Source organism: Xenopus laevis, chromosome 3L (genome assembly GCF_017654675.1).
Source record: "Xenopus laevis strain J_2021 chromosome 3L, Xenopus_laevis_v10.1, whole genome shotgun sequence".
NCBI lineage: Eukaryota > Metazoa > Chordata > Amphibia > Anura > Pipidae > Xenopus > Xenopus laevis.
Window position 1 is genome coordinate 68,424,126 of NC_054375.1, and position 19,233 is coordinate 68,443,358.

Genomic DNA, 19,233 nt, shown 5'->3' on the forward strand with positions numbered 1-19,233 from the left:
ATATATATATATATATATATATATATATATATATATATATATATATATATATATATATATATATATATATATATATATATATATATATATATATATAGAAGAATATGAGTGATGATTTAATAAAATACAACTGGAGTGCTGTTCCAATTTCAAATATATATAGATAGATAGATAGATAGATATAGATATATAGATATAGATATATAGATATAGATATATATATATATATATATATATATATAGTATCGAAATGCGCCCCAGCACTCTCAATAGTGTAGTCAGCATTGATCTCGGTGCACGCTCCTATGGGGGACCCCGTCACGTCCCCACTAGAAATATCCAGATAGAAGAATGAAGCAGCACACGATTCTTTGCAAAAGTGTATATTACAGTTATAGCATCAATACAGCATGCTATATATATATATATATATATATATATATATATATATATATATATATATATATATATATATATAGCTATATATATATATATATATATATATAGCAGGATTATCGAAAAATACCCGCACTCCTTCACATGCGTTTTTATGCCGGGTGCATGGCCAAATATGGTTATATAGAAAAATGGCAAAAAAGGACCAGCACTCCGTGTTCCAAGAAAGTCAAAATGGTTTATTCAAAACTCACAGTGTCTCCAGGAGACACTGTGAGTTTTGAATAAACCATTTTGACTTTCTTGGAACACGGAGTGCTGGTCCTTTTTTGCCATTTTTCTATATATATATATATATATATATATATATATATATATATATAGAATATGTAAAGAAGAAGCAGCACTCGTCAATTGCAAAAAGTGTATTAAAAGATCAGAGCATCACTCAAGGCAACGTTTCGGACAGCATATGTGCCCTTTGTCAAGCCAAAAAAGTTCTCTCAGCTTCTCACAGGTATCACATTATATAGGCAACAAACAGGAAATGACCTCAAAATTTGCATATACACAAGTACAGGGCATTATCATATACATGTATCTATAGAAACAAAAACAGGTCATAATCACGATTTAAACCCCGAGGATATAAAGATTTGAGCATATTAATCCACCATACCTCTCTTCTTTTAAGTTTCAATTCTCTATCCCCCCCTCTTTTCATGGGCGGTACTACTTCCAGAACCATAAATTTAAGCTGATCCGCCGTATGTCCCAAATCAACAAAATGCTTTGAAACAGGTAATGTGGTATTGCCCAAATTAATACTTGACCGATGTTGCGATATACGTGATTTAACCATCTGGGTGGTCTCACCAACATAGATGAGACCACACGGACATGTCAACACGTAAATCGCAAATTTTGATATGCACGTAAAGTGCCCTCTTAGCTGTATCAATTGGCTGGTCTGGGGGTGAATAAACTCTCTACCTTTCAATACGAAAGGGCATTGTACACAGCTTAGGCAGGGATACATACCCTTAGATCTACCTCCCCAAAATGTATGAGCCTCCTTAGGTTTAGTTTTCACTAAAGTGGAAGTGACATGCGCCCCAATAGTTTTGCCTCTCCTGTAGGAGATAAGAGGAGGTGCTCTGAATTCTGGTATAGTAGGATAAGCATTTCGTAAAATGTACCAATGTTTGCGTAGTAATTTACCAATAGTATCACTATTATTATGAAACTGGGTGACAAATGGCACACGTTGCGTCTGTTTAGTTTTCCCCTTGGGATGTCTGACCCTTTGCTGGGGTTGTTGAATCACCTTTTCCGGGTATCCCCTCTCTCTAAACTTGTGGCACATAATTTGTTCCTGCTTCTCTTTTTCCTTCCCCTCACTCACTAACCTCTGTACTCTTGAGAGTTGGCTAACTTGGATTGATTTCTTCGTATGTGGAGGGTGCTGACTGGTAAAATGAAGAATTTGATTCCTATCAGTAGGCTTTGTGAATAAAGATGTACATATAGAGCCTTCTAAATCTTTATATACTAGAACATCCAGAAAGTGGATTTTTTGGAGATCATAGACCAGCGTAAATGAAATTGAGGGGTGTACCCCATTAATCCTACCATGGAACCGCTGAAGGGAGTCAACGTCACCCCGCCACCCGCCATAACACAAAGACATCATCGATGTATCTCCACCAGGCCAAACAATGTCTGGAGAAGTCTACATCAAGGTAAATGTGTAGCTGTTCAAGCCTTGCCATGATGCAAGGCTTGAACGCAAACTACGCAAACATTGGTACATTTTACGAAATGCTTATCCTACTATACCAGAATTCAGAGCACCTCCTCTTATCTCCTACAGGAGAGGCAAAACTATTGGGGCGCATGTCACTTCCACTTTAGTGAAAACTAAACCTAAGGAGGCTCATACATTTTGGGGAGGTAGATCTAAGGGTATGTATCCCTGCCTAAGCTGTGTACAATGCCCTTTCGTATTGAAAGGTAGAGAGTTTATTCACCCCCAGACCGGCCAATTGATACAGCTAAGAGGGCACTTTACGTGCATATCAAAATTTGCGATTTACGTGTTGACATGTCCGTGTGGTCTCATCTATGTTGGTGAGACCACCCAGATGGTTAAATCACGTATATCGCAACATCGGTCAGGTATTAATTTGGGCAATACCACATTACCTGTTTCAAAGCATTTTGTTGATTTGGGACATACGGCGGATCAGCTTAAATTTATGGTTCTGGAAGTAGTACCGCCCATGAAAAGAGGGGGGGATAGAGAATTGAAATTTAAAAGAAGAGAGGTATGGTGGATTAATATGCTCAAATCTTTATATCCTCGGGGTTTAAATCGTGATTATGACCTGTTTTTGTTTCTATAGATACATGTATATGATAATGCCCTGTACTTGTGTATATGCAAATTTTGAGGTCATTTCCTGTTTGTTGCCTATATAATGTGATACCTGTGAGAAGCTGAGAGAACTTTTTTGGCTTGACAAAGGGCACATATGCTGTCCGAAACGTTGCCTTGAGTGATGCTCTGATCTTTTAATACACTTTTTTGCAATTGACGAGTGCTGCTTCTTCTTTACATATTCTATTTGATGTGGGGATGTGACGGCGTCTCCTATTGGAGCGAGCACCGACTAACACAGCAAGTATACTTCTAAGAGTGCTGGGGCACCCATTGTATAATTTTTTATATATATATATATATATATATATATATATATATATATATATATATATATATATATATATATATATATATATATATATATATATATATATATATATATTGTGCTGGGAAATTCAATCTTATCTAGAAATGGCAGGATTTCCAATAAGAAAAGTTACTGGCACAGCAAAGCAGGTTAAAGTAGAGAAAAACCATTTGTGCATTTATTTTGTCACTCATTTTGGGGATACACTTATTTGTCCAACATCACTTATAAACACAGTGAGTGATGTAATAATACATGTGCAGGGGATTTTCCTGCTTTTATTTGCTCTGCTGTGTTGGTAATATTTATTATAGTATTGCAGTCAAATCTATAAGGGCTCATTTACAAATGGAAACACAAGACTAATTAACTATATTTGTAGTGTTAAATCTCTGGATACTCTGTACAAGGGGCCATAGAAAACTAGCAACAAGCATAGCCGCCACATAAATCATCTACCTGAGACTGTTCCTTGGTATAAGAATATAAAATAGGTTTTCGTTACTTGCAATATATTGCTCAACAACTGTAATTTTGTTTTCTTGTCTCTTTTTGGGCAAGGCTCTTGACTATTAAACTGCAACAGGCTATAAGGCTATTTTGACAGAATAACAATGTAGCAGCTGAATAAACTTACTTTAATGACAGATATCTGCTTCTGGCCTTAGTCGGGTGTTTTTTTTTTCTCCTGTGCTAACAATCTCAGCATGCTTTTAAGCATTATGGCTCATACACACACTGACAATATTGTCAGAGCATATTATGTGATTTCAACATTCAGGTTCTGCAACAAGATTCCTCCAACTTTTACATATCTTAAATCTCAACAGTTTTCTGTAGCAATAAGCATACATTTTTTTATCTATGTTGTACATGTGTTTCACTTGTATTTTCAAAGCACCAAGTCCCTTTTTCCGGGCCTTGTCATCTATAATTTAGATGTTATTAAAGTCTGTCAGTCACACTGACAATGAAATAGCTTTACGTAAATGTTAAATTCATGCACCACCAGCTGCAACTGTGAACAACTGCCATCTGTAGTATAAGTGAGCAAGATCCATTAGCTAATGTAACTTGCAACTTAGCACAGCAATGTCATCATGAGAAATTGTCTGCCTCACCTTTAGGAATGGCACTACTTTAATCCAAAAACTCAACAATTCTATCTTTGTATGTGAGCTCTCTTCTGTCAGAAGGCAAGACAAAGATAAGTGTGATAGTAGCACCCCAAACGGCCATATACCTTTAATAATATGTTTAAATAGATAGCTCTCCTCATGTTCGAAGTGTATATATATATATATATATATATATAACATCCCCACAAATACTATAAACAATCAGAATAGCTTACATCACATAAAGATAGTGTATTATAAACTACAGTACAGCGCCCAGTGTAAAACATCAGATGAAATGTTTTGCCATTAAATAAAACAATATTAAAAATTATTCAAACTGAATAACTAGATAACAAACAATGGAACACAGCCATATAATTTTATTAAAGAAATATATTACAGTGTAAATGCCTAGCAGCATTCCTGTTTATAAATACAGAATACAGTGTGCTTTAATCTTTGTGAAGAGCTGTGGTTGTAATGGAAATTTAACACTTTCCCTCTTTATTAAGCATTAGGTTCTTGTCACGATCGGCATCCTAAATTCAGAACCAGTGCTAGGCTCCCTGGTCTCGGCTCTTCTCGGCTTCTGCCTTTAACAACTTCCTTTCACTTCGGGAGGAACCCTCAGCTAATTGGATGCCACCAGGTCTTTATAAGAGAGGAGCCAAGCAAAGGTTCTGAATGAGCAACGGGGCACGGTCGTTAACAAAGTTTTGGACGGAAGGTACAGTTCAAGGAGTAGGCAAAGTATAGTCAGGCAGGCCGTGGTCGGTGTGGGCAGAGTTCAAGCAGGGTCAGACAGGCAGTGGTCGGTACTGGCGGAATTCCAGCAAGGTCAATCAGGCCGGGGTCAGTACAGGCGGAGTTCAAAAGAGTAGTCAGACAGGCATGGGTCAAAACCAGGAGAGATCAGAATTGTCAGACAGGCTTAGGTCAGGATCAGCGGAGTTCAGAATGGTCAGGCAGGCAAGAGTCAGGATTACAGAGTTACAGGATAGTCATGACACCGGCGACGTTGTGCACATAAAACCAGGAAGTGCGCACCCTAGGACAGACAGGCGCGAGCGTCCGAAGAGGAAGAACAATGCGAAGCGCGTCCCTGCCGGCCCACTGGACCACCGGGTGAGTGCCCCTTACAGTTCTAATGATTTTCTGGTTTTATTCATTGTCAGCAATTCTCAATCTGTTTCATGAATAAAATGACTTTGGCTGTGGTAATAGCTACTTTTGCTGTTATATAAAACTTTCATTGTAAACATGTTTTTATTGGAGGCAGCACAGCCAAACTTTTGTCATATTCCATATATACATTTTAGGGAAACCATTTTTCTACAAACAGTATAACTTCACATTTCCTCCACTACAGCAGTAACCAGCTTTTATTGTCTGTCCTATAAACATAATTTAAATTCACTGTTGAACAAGCTTCTACTGTTGGATAATTCAGTGGATTCTGCAAGTTTTATTCTTTATATTTAGTGCATTTCTACAGTTATATTCTCTTTAACAATTTTAATTTAACAATTTTTAGAGAGTCTGCACCTGAATTACTGAGCTGCCAGACTGAAACACAAGAGACACGAACATTAAACTTAGATTTTGAAAAATAAATAATGGAAAGTAATTGAAATTTCTCGGGAACAGTCTGAAAACAACTGAACTGAAAAAAAGTGTTTGGTAGGTGAGCAACCCTTTAATTCAAGGATCAATGTATTACCTGCTTAAATGAGTCACTAAATGATTCATTGCTTATAACAATTGTGAATAATGAGTCATGTATTAAAAGGATAGAATTTTTTGGTTCGTGGTCAATGGTGGTTCAGGGTGGACACTTTCACAGAGGTTACCTATAAATCAACAGGTTAAGCAAACAGAACATTTCCCAATTAATACCTATACAATTAGCAATGAGAAATCCGTATTTTCATTTTACATATATAAATAAAACATTTATAAAACGGGTATAGGACCCGTTATTTGGAAACCCATTATCCAGAAAGCTCCAAATTACAGAAAGGCCATCTCCCATAGACTACATTTTATCAAAATAATTAAATATGATTCGCTTTTTCTCTGTTATAATAAACCAGTACCTTGTACTTGATCCCAACTTAGATATAATTAATCTGTATTGGAAGCAAAACCAGATTATTTGGTTTATTTAATGTTTAAATTATTTTCATGTAGAGTTAAGGTATGAAGATCCAAATTATGGAAAGATCCATTATCCAGAAAACTCCGGGTACCGAGCATTTTGGATAACAGGTCCCATACCTGTACAGAAGAAAGTCCCCAATCTGTTGCTTTAAATCATATTTATTCGCTCTTCATCATAAATAATTCTTCCTTTATCATGAAACAATATAGATGTGACTACAGTTTGTTTTATGGAATGGAAGCAGGTTGCCAGAAAAGGTTACTATAAGGTTTCAGGAAATGTTTTGTGATTTTAACAGGAGATGGATTGGTTTATATCCTATGAAGTGACACAGGATTCAGGTCATTTGTACGAAAAACCCAGCTCACACACATGCTGCTTGACAGCAGTTTAAAGTAGATTGATTGAGCTGTCATACTGAAGAACGATATAATATGTTTCCATTAAATGTTTTATTTATTTGTATTGCATTTAGCTCAGTACAATTACAGTCAGAATGCTAACGTAAACAATGCAGTCACCCAAGTTAGGTCAACTGCATCTTTTATTAAGTGCAGGTATGAGACCTCTTATCCAGAATGCTCTGGACATGGCATTTTTGGATAAGGGGGCTTTCCGTGATTTGGTTCAACATAACTTAAGTCTAATAATGTAAATCAGTTAAATATTAAAGGAGACATATAGGATAAGTTAATGTCCTCCTTAATCTTGTAGGCAATAATGAATAATATATGGTGCTGGCTTTCCTTTGTGCAAAAAGTTAATATTATCTTTTAAAATGGCCCCTTTATTGAAGCTCCCCATAGATCTGTAACCGTCCCTGATGGTGTTTCAAATGAAGGCTGGCCGTATCCTAATGATCCCTGCCAGTAGTACAGTACATTAGGAGAAGGACAACCAATCACAGCCCTGCAGTCACACAAGCAAAGACAGGCGTCAGTTCCCTATCAGGTGGGCCTAGCTGGCTTGGTTCCTATCCTACAGTGCAGTATGCTGAGTGCAACCGGCTCCCCTGTGCAGCCAGGGAAAGGAGGCAGTGGGAATTGGAAGAAAGTGTTGGGACTAGTATAGTTTTTGCAGAAATATCCAATAAATCAGCCTGAAACAATTTTTTCAGCACATTCCTTCTATATTTAAAAGAGTATAATGCACTGGTTCTTGTTTTTCACACAAAATGTCTCCTTAATTTAATAGGGGTGTTTTGCCTCGAATAAGGATTAACTATATTTTAGTACTAAGTACTGTTTTATTATTAGAGAAAAAGTATAAGGGGTGGCTTTTCGATAATTTAGAGCTTTCTGGATATTGAGTTTCTGGATAACATATCCCATACCTGTATAAGTGAGTATTCAAAAAAGCAATTACTGAAGCAAAAACTGAAACTGAAAAGGGTGTTGCTGAGAAGCGTAAAACAAATGCAAAACTATGCTTTTCCCCTGTTAATACTAAGGAAACACTTTAAAAGAGACTAGATTATTTGAAGGAAAGCAAAGGTTCAGGAAGTGAATTTACAAATTTGGTAAACCAGGATGATTCCCAGCACTTCAGTCTAAATTTCTGTCTAACACCCTTTCCTCACTATAAGGAAAAACTCTGCTTTAACAAATCGACACAGCAGGGGTAATTTATAAACGTAGTGCAGCACAGAATTATTCACAGGTGCATGTTTTTTTTCCTAAACTACATTTATAAATGAACGCCAGTTTCAATCTGTCAAAATATGACAGGAGTAGATTTGTTAGAATATGATAAATTGCTTTGAGCATTCTATACATTATCTATAGATGTCAGCACCGAGCAGTATCTCCAGTCTGAATCCTCTGCACTTTGTTCACAAATATTTAATTGTCCAAAATAACAGTTTCCATGTGCAGTGATTTGCATAAACTGGAGGACTTGGCAGCTGATTAGCAGATGAGGTTTCATGGTAAGAAATTAGGCATATGGGCAAAACCTGAATATTGTGGACTATGCAAATGTCAGTCAGTGTTTGCTAAATATAATTAAGCAATTTCTTTCACATAAAAAGAGAAGCAATATAAAAGCATAATTTTTGCTCTTTACATAAACACCACCTTAGGTATACTGTGCAGTTGGCAGTGCTAATCTATAAAAAGAAAATCAATTCGTAAAGAAAAATATAGAGATGTAAAACTTAGCTGCTTAAAGAGATTCCATCATGATTTTTATGATGTAGTTCTTATTTCTAAATGACACTGTTTAATTCACTCTACAATATAAAATTTCATTCCTGAACCAGCTTTCTGGCAGGCTGCTGTTTTTCCTTCTCAATGTAACTGAATGTGTCTCAGTGAGACATGGGTTTTTACTATTGAGTGCTGTTCTTAGATCTACCAGGCAGCTGTTATCTTGTGTCAGGGAGCTGCTATCTGGTTACCTTCCCATTGTTCTCTTGTTAGGCTGCTGGGTGGAAAGAAAATTGGGGCGATATCACTCCAACTTGCAGTACAGCAGTAAAGAGTGACTGAACTTTATCAGAGAACAAGTCACATGACTGGGGCAGCTGGGAAATTGACAATATGTCTAGCCCCAAGTCAGATTTTAAAATTAAATATAAAAAAATTGTTTGATCTTTTGAGAAACTGATTTTAGTGCAGAAGTTTGCTGGAGCAGCACTATTAACTAAAAAAAAAACATTTCCCACGACAGTATCCCTTTAAAGGAAAGGAAGGTTATGAGGAGAAATGATCAAAGTTAGATTTGTTTTCTCTGGAAGACAGGTTCTGGCAATGGGCAGTGGCGTAACTAGTGTGACAGTATGTACCCAGGCCCCCTTGCATCCCCCACCCACTGTACACATGTGTTAAAAACCCCTAAGCTCTGCCAGCAATATTGCCGTATTGTGGCCTCTGTGGGTCCCCTGCACCCCTGGTATTTATACCAGTGGCAATGGGACATTATAATTTTCATACAGAAATAAACAAAGACAATGAAGTCTCTAATTTAGACTGTAAAAAAGCCATTTACAATTAAAGAAACATAAATTGGTCTTTGGATGTGGGATGATCTGAAAACCATGTGTCTACTGTTGTTCTTGGTGTATTTTGGGGTAGAATATATGTCTTCTACCACTATGAATCAAAATAGAACACAGAAAGAAATCGTCAGCGCTCGGTCTAACTCACGCTGTGGCGTTGACCAGCTGCCGTAGACAACATTGTCCCAGCACTCGGACTAACCCACATTCTGGAGTTGACCAGCTGCCGAAAACGATAAAAAGCCAATATTTGTACACAAAGAGAAAAAATTTGCCAGCGCTCGATTTGCCTTTAAAAAATAATTCAAAAAATGCTGTTAGTACCACACTTTGGCCAAAATATGTAAGCACACGTGCCACGTCAAGGCCCCTCATTGTACATGAGTCCTACACTATTTGTGAGCATTATAAGTTTGTAGTGCATTTAAAATCAAGTCCCCCAGTAAGACCATTGTGCACTTACCCTTAGCTCTGAATCAAAATATGTAATTTCCACAAACTCATGTATCAAGTGTAAGCAAACAGTGTAGCAAATAGGTATTATAAATATCCCTTTTCCCTTGGTGCCCTTAATGGAAATGTTAATGGAACTTGTGAACACCCTGAGCCTTGGTGCCAAGAGAAATTACAGCAAGGGCCATTTTACAGATGCCACACACACACACAAATCGTGTAGCAAATTTATCTTCAACTTCATGATTATTGAACCTATGGTGGGATTAACTGCTTTTCTGTACTGACAAAATTATTATAACAGAGGGCTGGGTTTGCCAGGGATCTCCTAAGCAAACATTTTACTTAGCCCTATACAACACTTCACCAGATTGTAAACAATTTAATTGTTCCATAAAAGTCATGTCTATGACATTATGACATCCCCCTAGTGACTCAAGCTGTTTCTCATTAAAAAATAGATACTATTAATGCTACCTATCTAATATCTCTATATTATCTATCTATCCATCCATCTATCTATCTATCTCACTCATTTCATGTTCAATATAAAAGACAACCATATGTGAGTTTTAACATTGCACCCCTGATTTCTAATTAAATACAGTATGTCTAGGGGTAAGCACAGATACATACATACACATATCAGGTTTGTACAAAGTCTAATGTGAGAGAGCCCCAAAACGGATTATTCTTACAGGAATGTTGTAGATGCCAAGCTGGCAGTAGTCAATTAATTTTCCTATTCCTTCTAGGTTACTTGCATCTTGTTTGGACTAAATTAGATGCACTTCATGAAAAAATGTCAATGATTGCCCAAAGGGAGAATAGACTTACATGACTTAAAGCTGGAAGATTCTGCGCAAGCCTATAATGCTTTAATGTCATGCATTTATAGAAGAATGCTAGAGATATACGAATTCACAGCAACATGAAGATGATGTTTGTAAAAAAGAGACAGAAAATGTGCATAGTTTTATGGAAGAAAAAAAACAAATGTGCATAGTTTCATTACTAGCAGCAAATGTTCCTCTATTTTATTTTAAAATTACCATAAAAAAATAAGTGTTTCTAATGCTAAAGATCAACTGTAGCATTGGAAATCTCATTAGTTTAAAATGTCTGTTGCCTTGCTGCCTCCAGGTTAGCCTTCCTTCATACACGCCCTCTATTTGAGGGCTATTTAAGCCTGATTCCCCAACACCCCTTGCTGATTTATTGGCCCAACTGCCAACTCCAAGCCCCGTGATATCCTGATTGTGTTCTTGATCCTGTTTCCCTGCTCTGTTTGATCTCTGCTCCCTGTTACTCCTGATTTTTGGATCTACTGGTATTGACCTCAGCCTGTTTTTGATGTTGTATGAACTCTTCCCGTCCCACCCTTTGGCCTGTCCCTGTTTGTTCTGCCACCTGCCCTGGAATTTCGGCCTGTACCTGGACTTGTTTTTTGCTGCTGTTTAAATCATTCTGCAAAGGTCTGTGCACATTTTGTTTAATAAACACCTTGAAGATATTTAGCACATAGGCTCCTATCTGTGAATCCTTACATTGTGAATATATTACTGCCGAATGCAGATAGCGCTGTATTGATGGGGTAAAGTGACTCATTCCAATTCTAAACACAGATTACAAAAATCAGCTATACATATGTGCCAATTCTTGACTCCCACGAAAATAATGTAAAGCATCCTCTCATTTTAATGCAAGTTTGTATTTGAGATTGGTGGATGATAGTCAACTTCTTTCCTCAGACAAGAGAGAGCCTTATAGTTCCTGCTAATGTGAACAAAAACAAATATAAAGCATCTAAAACAGAATAACTTATGTAGATGTTTTATTGGACATTTATTGAAAACTAAAGTGAAAGCAAACCCTTCTGACAAACAGGGAATACTTCCCACTAAAACTGCGGTAATACCATGGGATAAATAGCCCAGTTCTTGAATTGAACATGGGTTACATTTGGACCACTTACACACAACATGGGCCCTCACACAGATATGCAGTTATGTGTTTACTGGCAGGTACACATATCTACAGCCATTTATCTATACACAAATATTGAGGGACAACAAAACTGCCGAATATTTTTCTAGGGGAAGCTTAATAGCACCAGAATCAAAATGCTCACAGAAAGTGTTTTTTTTTCGCTTGGTGGAATTATTCACTATGCAATTATTCACTTTTAAGCCTACTTTCTTAAACTTTAGAAAATGAAAAATAATCTAGCCTTCTTTCTATTACCCAGGGTCCCTGTGCTGTACCACTGGAGTACTGACCCCCAGTTTATTGCTCCCTTTTACTCATTACTGCTACATTTACTTGACCGTTTCCCCCCTCCCAGATATATTTGATGATTACTTTATAAAAGCTACTCAATTCTGTGTTTAGAATCACTTTCTAGTATGTGTGATGCACATTTCGTATGGCTCTATATGCTTTATAAGTTAAAAAGTAGCTTGAACATTAATGTCTTTCAACAGTTTGGGGGGATGATGCACTTTTATTATTTATGCATTGAAGTTTAATTACAAGATGTAATTAAACAAGAGGGAAACACATATAAAGTGTTTCAAGGTGGCCACACTCTGACAGATCATGATAATTTAGCCGTTGACCAGATTATACAGTAACTATACTTTGTTTGTATTCCTATGCTGAACATCAGTCTTGTTTGGAAAGTTAGGACTTCATCAATAACCTTGTACTCTTATGAAATAGGTTACTGTGTTAAGCAATATCTCTTTCAATATAAATAGACCTTTGAAATCACATCCAGTGTTTTATAAGCATCTGGACAAACTAATAAGCATTAAGTTTGATTTACATATATATAATCTACTGTAGGAAAAAGCATTTTACAATACTGATCATAAGCTGTTGCTGATGTGTATAATGATTTAGCTAAATGTGATGTGCAAAGAAGCAAAACTATGGTCTGTAGACTGATTTATGCAATAGTTTGTGTGTTAAGTGCAGCTGAATAAGCTTTCTCTCTCTGCAGACATTATGTACTAAATAAGATTCATCATCTGTTTTTTTAGAGGAGTCACAGCAACACCCATCAAAGGTTCACATGTATTTAGAGATAGAGATCTGTATGTTTCACTTACTAACAGTGGTGTTATATCCTATTCATAATATTTGGCTAGGCATGGATTGTATCTCTCACCTGCTGGGTGGGCCAGAATTTAATCAGCAATTGTTTCTCTTGCAACCAAATTCCCTGTGCTAGATCATAAGCCTCAAAAGGGATCTGTCATATAAATGTACCCAAACTGTAGTGATGTTTAATCTTTATTTAAATATTTTATTTTTTGTCTAATAGTTATTGAGATAAATTACTCAGTCTTAGTTTTTCCTGCTAACCCAACTATTGGTAAGTTGCATTGCAAATTGCTGAACCCCCCACAACTCAGGTTCTCCTAGAGAAGCAAGCTCCACAATTTAGAAAACATTGGTTTCAAATGTATTTTAAGTAAAAGAATAATTTTAAGTTCAGTACCTACAGAGATTTATACTGTATATGTCTTGGGATTCCAAGGTTACTTTTAGCTGTATGCATATTATCTATTAAGACCTTAATTTAGGCATTAAATATACAATCGATAGAAACCTTCCAGATCCATCCACAAAAAAGATTTTTTTTTTTAATTTTGAGATTTAATGCTGACTGTAAAGGTCATACTTATTCATTTTCACTGGTCATAATTTGAATTCCAGTTATCTTGATTATTCTAATCAAAATCACAATATGATCAAATATAAACTTAAAATAAAAAAATCTTCCCACCGATACATGTTTAAGTTAACTGCAGCAAAAGATCATAATAGCTAAAAAAAAAAATAGAAAAAGTAATAAATCCCCCCTGGTATCCAAATGTTTGGAAATTAAAGTAAATTAAAGCAAACATGTTTTCTAAAAGTGTGCAGCCCATGGGACATTCAGGGCATGCAATTTGTATTTTGGATTTTAACCATGATCAAACATATTTCACTTTTTAAACGTCTTTTGATCTCTCTGGTGCTCCATCAATTGAATATTTTACTGCTAAAGGATGACTGTTGGGATCACAGTAGATGTGAAGCACATGGGATGATCGTATGATCGTATGGTGAAACCGAAGAGACTGATAATCTGGGAATTGAAACAGTGAGATTGGGAAAGAGAAAATGAAATATTGAAACATTAATATCCAACAGAGAGATTAAGTGGATGTCTGTATTGGAAACGGTTACACCTAAAGGGTTGAACAAGGAGTGTGACATCAAATACTTTATACATTAAAAATCCTGATAAAAGGCTAACTATTATGGAGGTTCTAGAGATATATAAAGTATAGAAAATAAATATTAGAGTGACACAACAGTATAAAATAAAAACTAAATTTATTAGGTATATATTTAATGGAATGAAATGGGAAATAACTCAGTATGTTTATCAGAGAAGATATTTATGCGCTAGATAGTATATTAACTGCTTCCTGTCCTATATATATATTCTTTTGCATATTTTTATATTAGTATGAACTGCCATATATAGAAATATAAAATTTATAAAAATTATATTAAGTGTTTAAATTTAACATCTAAGAGTAACCAATATATCAATCAAAGACTTTTTTGAGGTGTTTTAATATATAATAGAGTGAGGTCAAAATAAATGAATAATTTTAGTATTAAACATTTAAATTATAGATACACCATATATTTATATGCAATTAAAATACAATTGGATATATTAACTTGCACAATTGTCACATTTTTAATTATGGTGATATACATTTAGTACACTGACCAATTTATTTAACCTCTTAAATATTTTATTTTTACTTTTAGATTGAATATTTTCACTATTAATTAGCAATGAATTACACCTGTGACCCTTCCTTAAAACATGCTCACGTGTGCAGTTTACACAACTCTGAGGAAGTGCCGAGCTGTAGGCACGAAACGCGTTCGTTTTGCACCCCACTGCTGTAATTTTGACTATGTGTGCTTAAATAAAGAAGTGAAATTGATATTACCAATGCCTCCCCTGTCTGGATCAGCGCTCAGAAGCGAGGTTGTTGATACGTTGTAGAAGCCGGTAAGGAAGAGACCGGGATCTCGCAAGAGCAGCGACCACTGGGGCACCGGCGTACGGGTGAGCTCCGCCATTTACCACGCTAAGATTTTCTGATGATCGTATGGTGACCGGTAAAAGCTTCCACATTCTCTTTTTGTTTATATGATGTTTTCTAAAGGATCTTAAAGTAGGGGTTGAACGAGTGCTCCAGGAATGAATTGTTTTCCACATTTCTGTTATATCATGTGAAACACTAAATATATATAAAATAGTTTTGTGAATTGGTACATTGAAATCTTAAGGAACACAATAAGAAGCGCACTTGGGGATCTCCGGAGCGGTCACAGGGTATGTCTCATGAAGATCATTGGTTAAAACCAAGTTTATTGAGTTTATTAAAAACATGTAACATATCAAAAATTGGAGATAAGGGCGGGGAGTGCGCAGCTTGACGCGTTTCGTGAGTATGCTAGTCACTTCATCAGAAGACTATGCTAGTCACCCTGCCCTATCTATTTTTTGACATATAATCCTGGTCCAATACAAAACTGTAAATGTATTTTTGTTTCCCCTTTTCCCTTTTTTATGGCTTATAAGCTCCATTACAGAAGTGAGAAACAGAAAAGGACATGGATGGCTTATAGTAGGGTATTTCTAAATGTTTGTTCTTCTATTTTTATAAAGCAGTTGAATCTGAATGATTAGTTCCTACAGGTATGGAATCTGTTATCCAGAAATCTCCGCATTATGGAAAGGCTGTCTCCCATAGACCCCATCTATCCAAATAATGCAAATTTTTAAAAAATTATTTCCTTTTTCTCTGTACTGTAATAATAAAACAGTACCTTGTACTTGATCCCAACTAAGGATATTATTAGTCCTTATTGGAAGCAAAACTTATTGGGTTTATTTCATGCTTACATGATTTTTTAGTAGACTTAAGGTATGAAGATCCAAATTATGGAAAGATCCATTATGCCGAAAACCCCAGGTCCTGAGCATTCTGGATATTGGATCCTATACCTGCACTTATAAACTTGTTCTGGAGATTAAACAAGGCTGCTACATTTCCTCCCAAAGAAACAGCATCTGTTGAAACCTGTTGGATCATGGATTTTACACCCACTCATAGTATATCTCTCTTGGGCTTTTTTGTGTTATGTTTAGTTAATTTTTGCAAGCGACAGTTTTGTAACTAACTAGCTTTTCACTAGCTAATAGTGAAGATAAACTTGATTATTTCAGAAATGGTACAGAATTTTTTTTTTATTTTATACAGAATTTTTAATTGATTATATTTAGAAAACTTCTTATTTCAGTAAAATTGACCTTGAAAACTCGTATTCTTGGTGGAAAATAGCTTGAGCCTTAACAAATCTGCCCCTAAATAAGTGCTCACCGTGTAATATATAATAAACAAAGCTACAAAAGTTATTCTGCATACCACATCATGATTAAAACAGACACTTAAGGTATGTAACTAATTGGTTTAATAAAGCATATCATTACAACAATGTATATTTACAAAGTCATTAGAACATATAATTTAGTACATACCAAACACAGCATCCCAACAAAAACAACAGCACTCATGCTTGTAAGGAGCCCCCTATAAGATATATTGGATCTAATTGTCAATGAATATCTAACACTGTGGTGCTTCCTGGAAGTTTAAAAAGTGAAAGTTACTGTATGTAATGCCTGCATGACTCTGCTAATAAAGCACTGTTATACTCTACTCATCCTCGGCTACCCAAAACATAACAGACACCCAACTCCTGCATGAAGAGAGAATGAAGAGAAACAGATACTGAGAGAGGGCTAGTGAAGATAAACTTGATTATTTCAGAAATGGTACAGAATTTAATTGATTATATTAAGAAAAATCCTTATTTCAGTAAAATGCAAGTTTTTTTTTTAAACCAAAACTCGTATTCTTGGTGGAAAATAGCTTGAACCTTAACAAATCTACCCCTAAATAAACCCAATAGATTTGTTTGACCTCCACTTAGGATCAGTTATATAGCTGGTATTAAATACAATGTTCTGTTTTATTGTTACAGAGAAAGAGGAAAAATCATTTCTAAAAATGTTAATTATTTGATTAAAATTAAGTCTATTCGAGATCATTATTGGGATCATTATTTTGAATCAAGGGTTTCCAGATTCCGGATCCCATTTTGTATTTGTGTATTACCTGCAAATTCCAGTGACTGTCACGAAAAAGCAAAAAAGTAAAAAGATGTATTATTTAAAAATTTCTATCCCAGTATTAGCTGGGAAGCTTCTTTGATAAGATTGTGTAGCTCAGTGTTCACAGCTGTAGGGATTCCATAAAATGGGCTTTCTGGGGCTGCACATTATAGTCACACACAAATCAATGCATCTGTTTTCCCTGCAGGGGACCACTATTATTTTTTGAAAACCACATATATAACATAATGCACAAGGACAGATAAAATAAAGTTTTGCCTCATTAGAGGAAAACCAGGTGAATTATGTTGCAGGGAATGGGAATAATAAGTTTTCTTTGACATTTCCATGTGCTGAATGGAAAAGGGCACCTTATATAAGCCAGTTTGATGTACAGTTTTTCAGGCTTGCAGTGTTTAGAAAAAAAATCTTTTTTCCCCCATAAATACAACTACAAAAAAGGTTCAAATACAGGCAGTCTTAAATGGAGATGAAAAAAATAAGCAAACCTTATGACCTTGAGATATAGATTTTCCCTCATTCAATCACTGCACGAGGTCTCAACTCCAACAGAATTCACAAACATACACGTCTAATTCTTTTATTCGATAACATTATTAAAAAGGCAGGCTTCATAGTCATCTCTATTGTATTTCACACAGGAGACACTTTCTTTTGAAAATAAACGTTGTGTTCTTGAAATCTACTTAGCGCTCATCATTTTATAAGGCTTCTCCCTGTATATTCCTGCAGCAGGAATCTGGAGAGGGCTGTGCTTTGCAGTCTATTATCGAAGGGGCACAAATAAAAAAATATAAATGGCAAATCCTCTTGACAATCTTAAGTGCATTGGTTATAATAGTTTTACCTCAGATAAATTCTGCACAAAAAGCCTTTACCTGTCTGGATGATTGATGACGCAATATGTTCCAGCGCTGGCATGATCATTCTGAGAAGCTTTGACGGGGGAAAATGTCTCAAGACAGGAAGTATTACAGCATAACCAGAATATTCTTTTTCTAAAGGCAACATTCTTAATAGGATCAAAAATATAATCTGCTTGAACACCAAAATGTATTTCATAACATTTATAGATACTGTAGATCTCAATTAGACATCTAAAAGATAATCATAGGTAGTGCATAGCAAATAATAATAACCTTTCATAATTCTGGTTATACCACTGCACTAATAATGGATAGCATTGTGCTTCTCATTAAAGACAATGTTGGGGTTAAGGATCAATTATCTTAAAGGGGTTGTTCACATTTGAGTAAACTTTTAATATGATGTAGAGAGTGATATTCTGAGACAATTTGCAATTATTTTTCATTTCTTATTATTTGTGGTATTTCAGTTATTTCAGTCTTTTATTCAGCTATTCAGTTTGCAGCCTTGTTGCTAGGGCTCCAAATACCCTAGCAATCAATGAATTGAATAAGAGCCTAGAATTTGAATAGGAGAAGGCCTGAATAGAAAGATGATAATAAAAAGTAGCAATAATAATACATTTGTAGCCTTACAGAGCATTTGTTTTTAGAATGGGTCAGTGACACTCATTTGAAAGCTGTAAAAATCCATAAAAAATGAGGACCCAGTTGTTTAGAATTTGCCATCTATAACATACTAAAATTAACTTAAGAGTGAACCACTCATTTAAAGATAAAATGTTATCCTCCCTTTTTCAAATAGTGTTTATGCACCTTTTCTACATAACATAGTTACTGCACATAGTTAAATCAGGTTAAATCAGGTTGAAAAAAGTCCATAAAGTTCAACCCCTGCAAATAAAAACCCAGCATAACAGACGAAAAATATGAGTTCAGAATCTCAGCTTTTTTTTTGTTCTCATCAACCAGCTAACCCCCTCTGATATTAACGGTCCCACCCCTTCCTGATTCATGTTTTTACTATTTACATATTTAAAAAATAATTTTAGATTCTTTTTACTGCTTGCTGCAATATACTTTGATAGCCTTTTTTTAATGATTTATTGGCCTCCTTGTACCTTATAAAAGATTTGACTGTCCCAGCTAAATTGAAAGCCTTAAAATCACATCTTTTCTTACCCACCTCAACACCAACACTTCTAT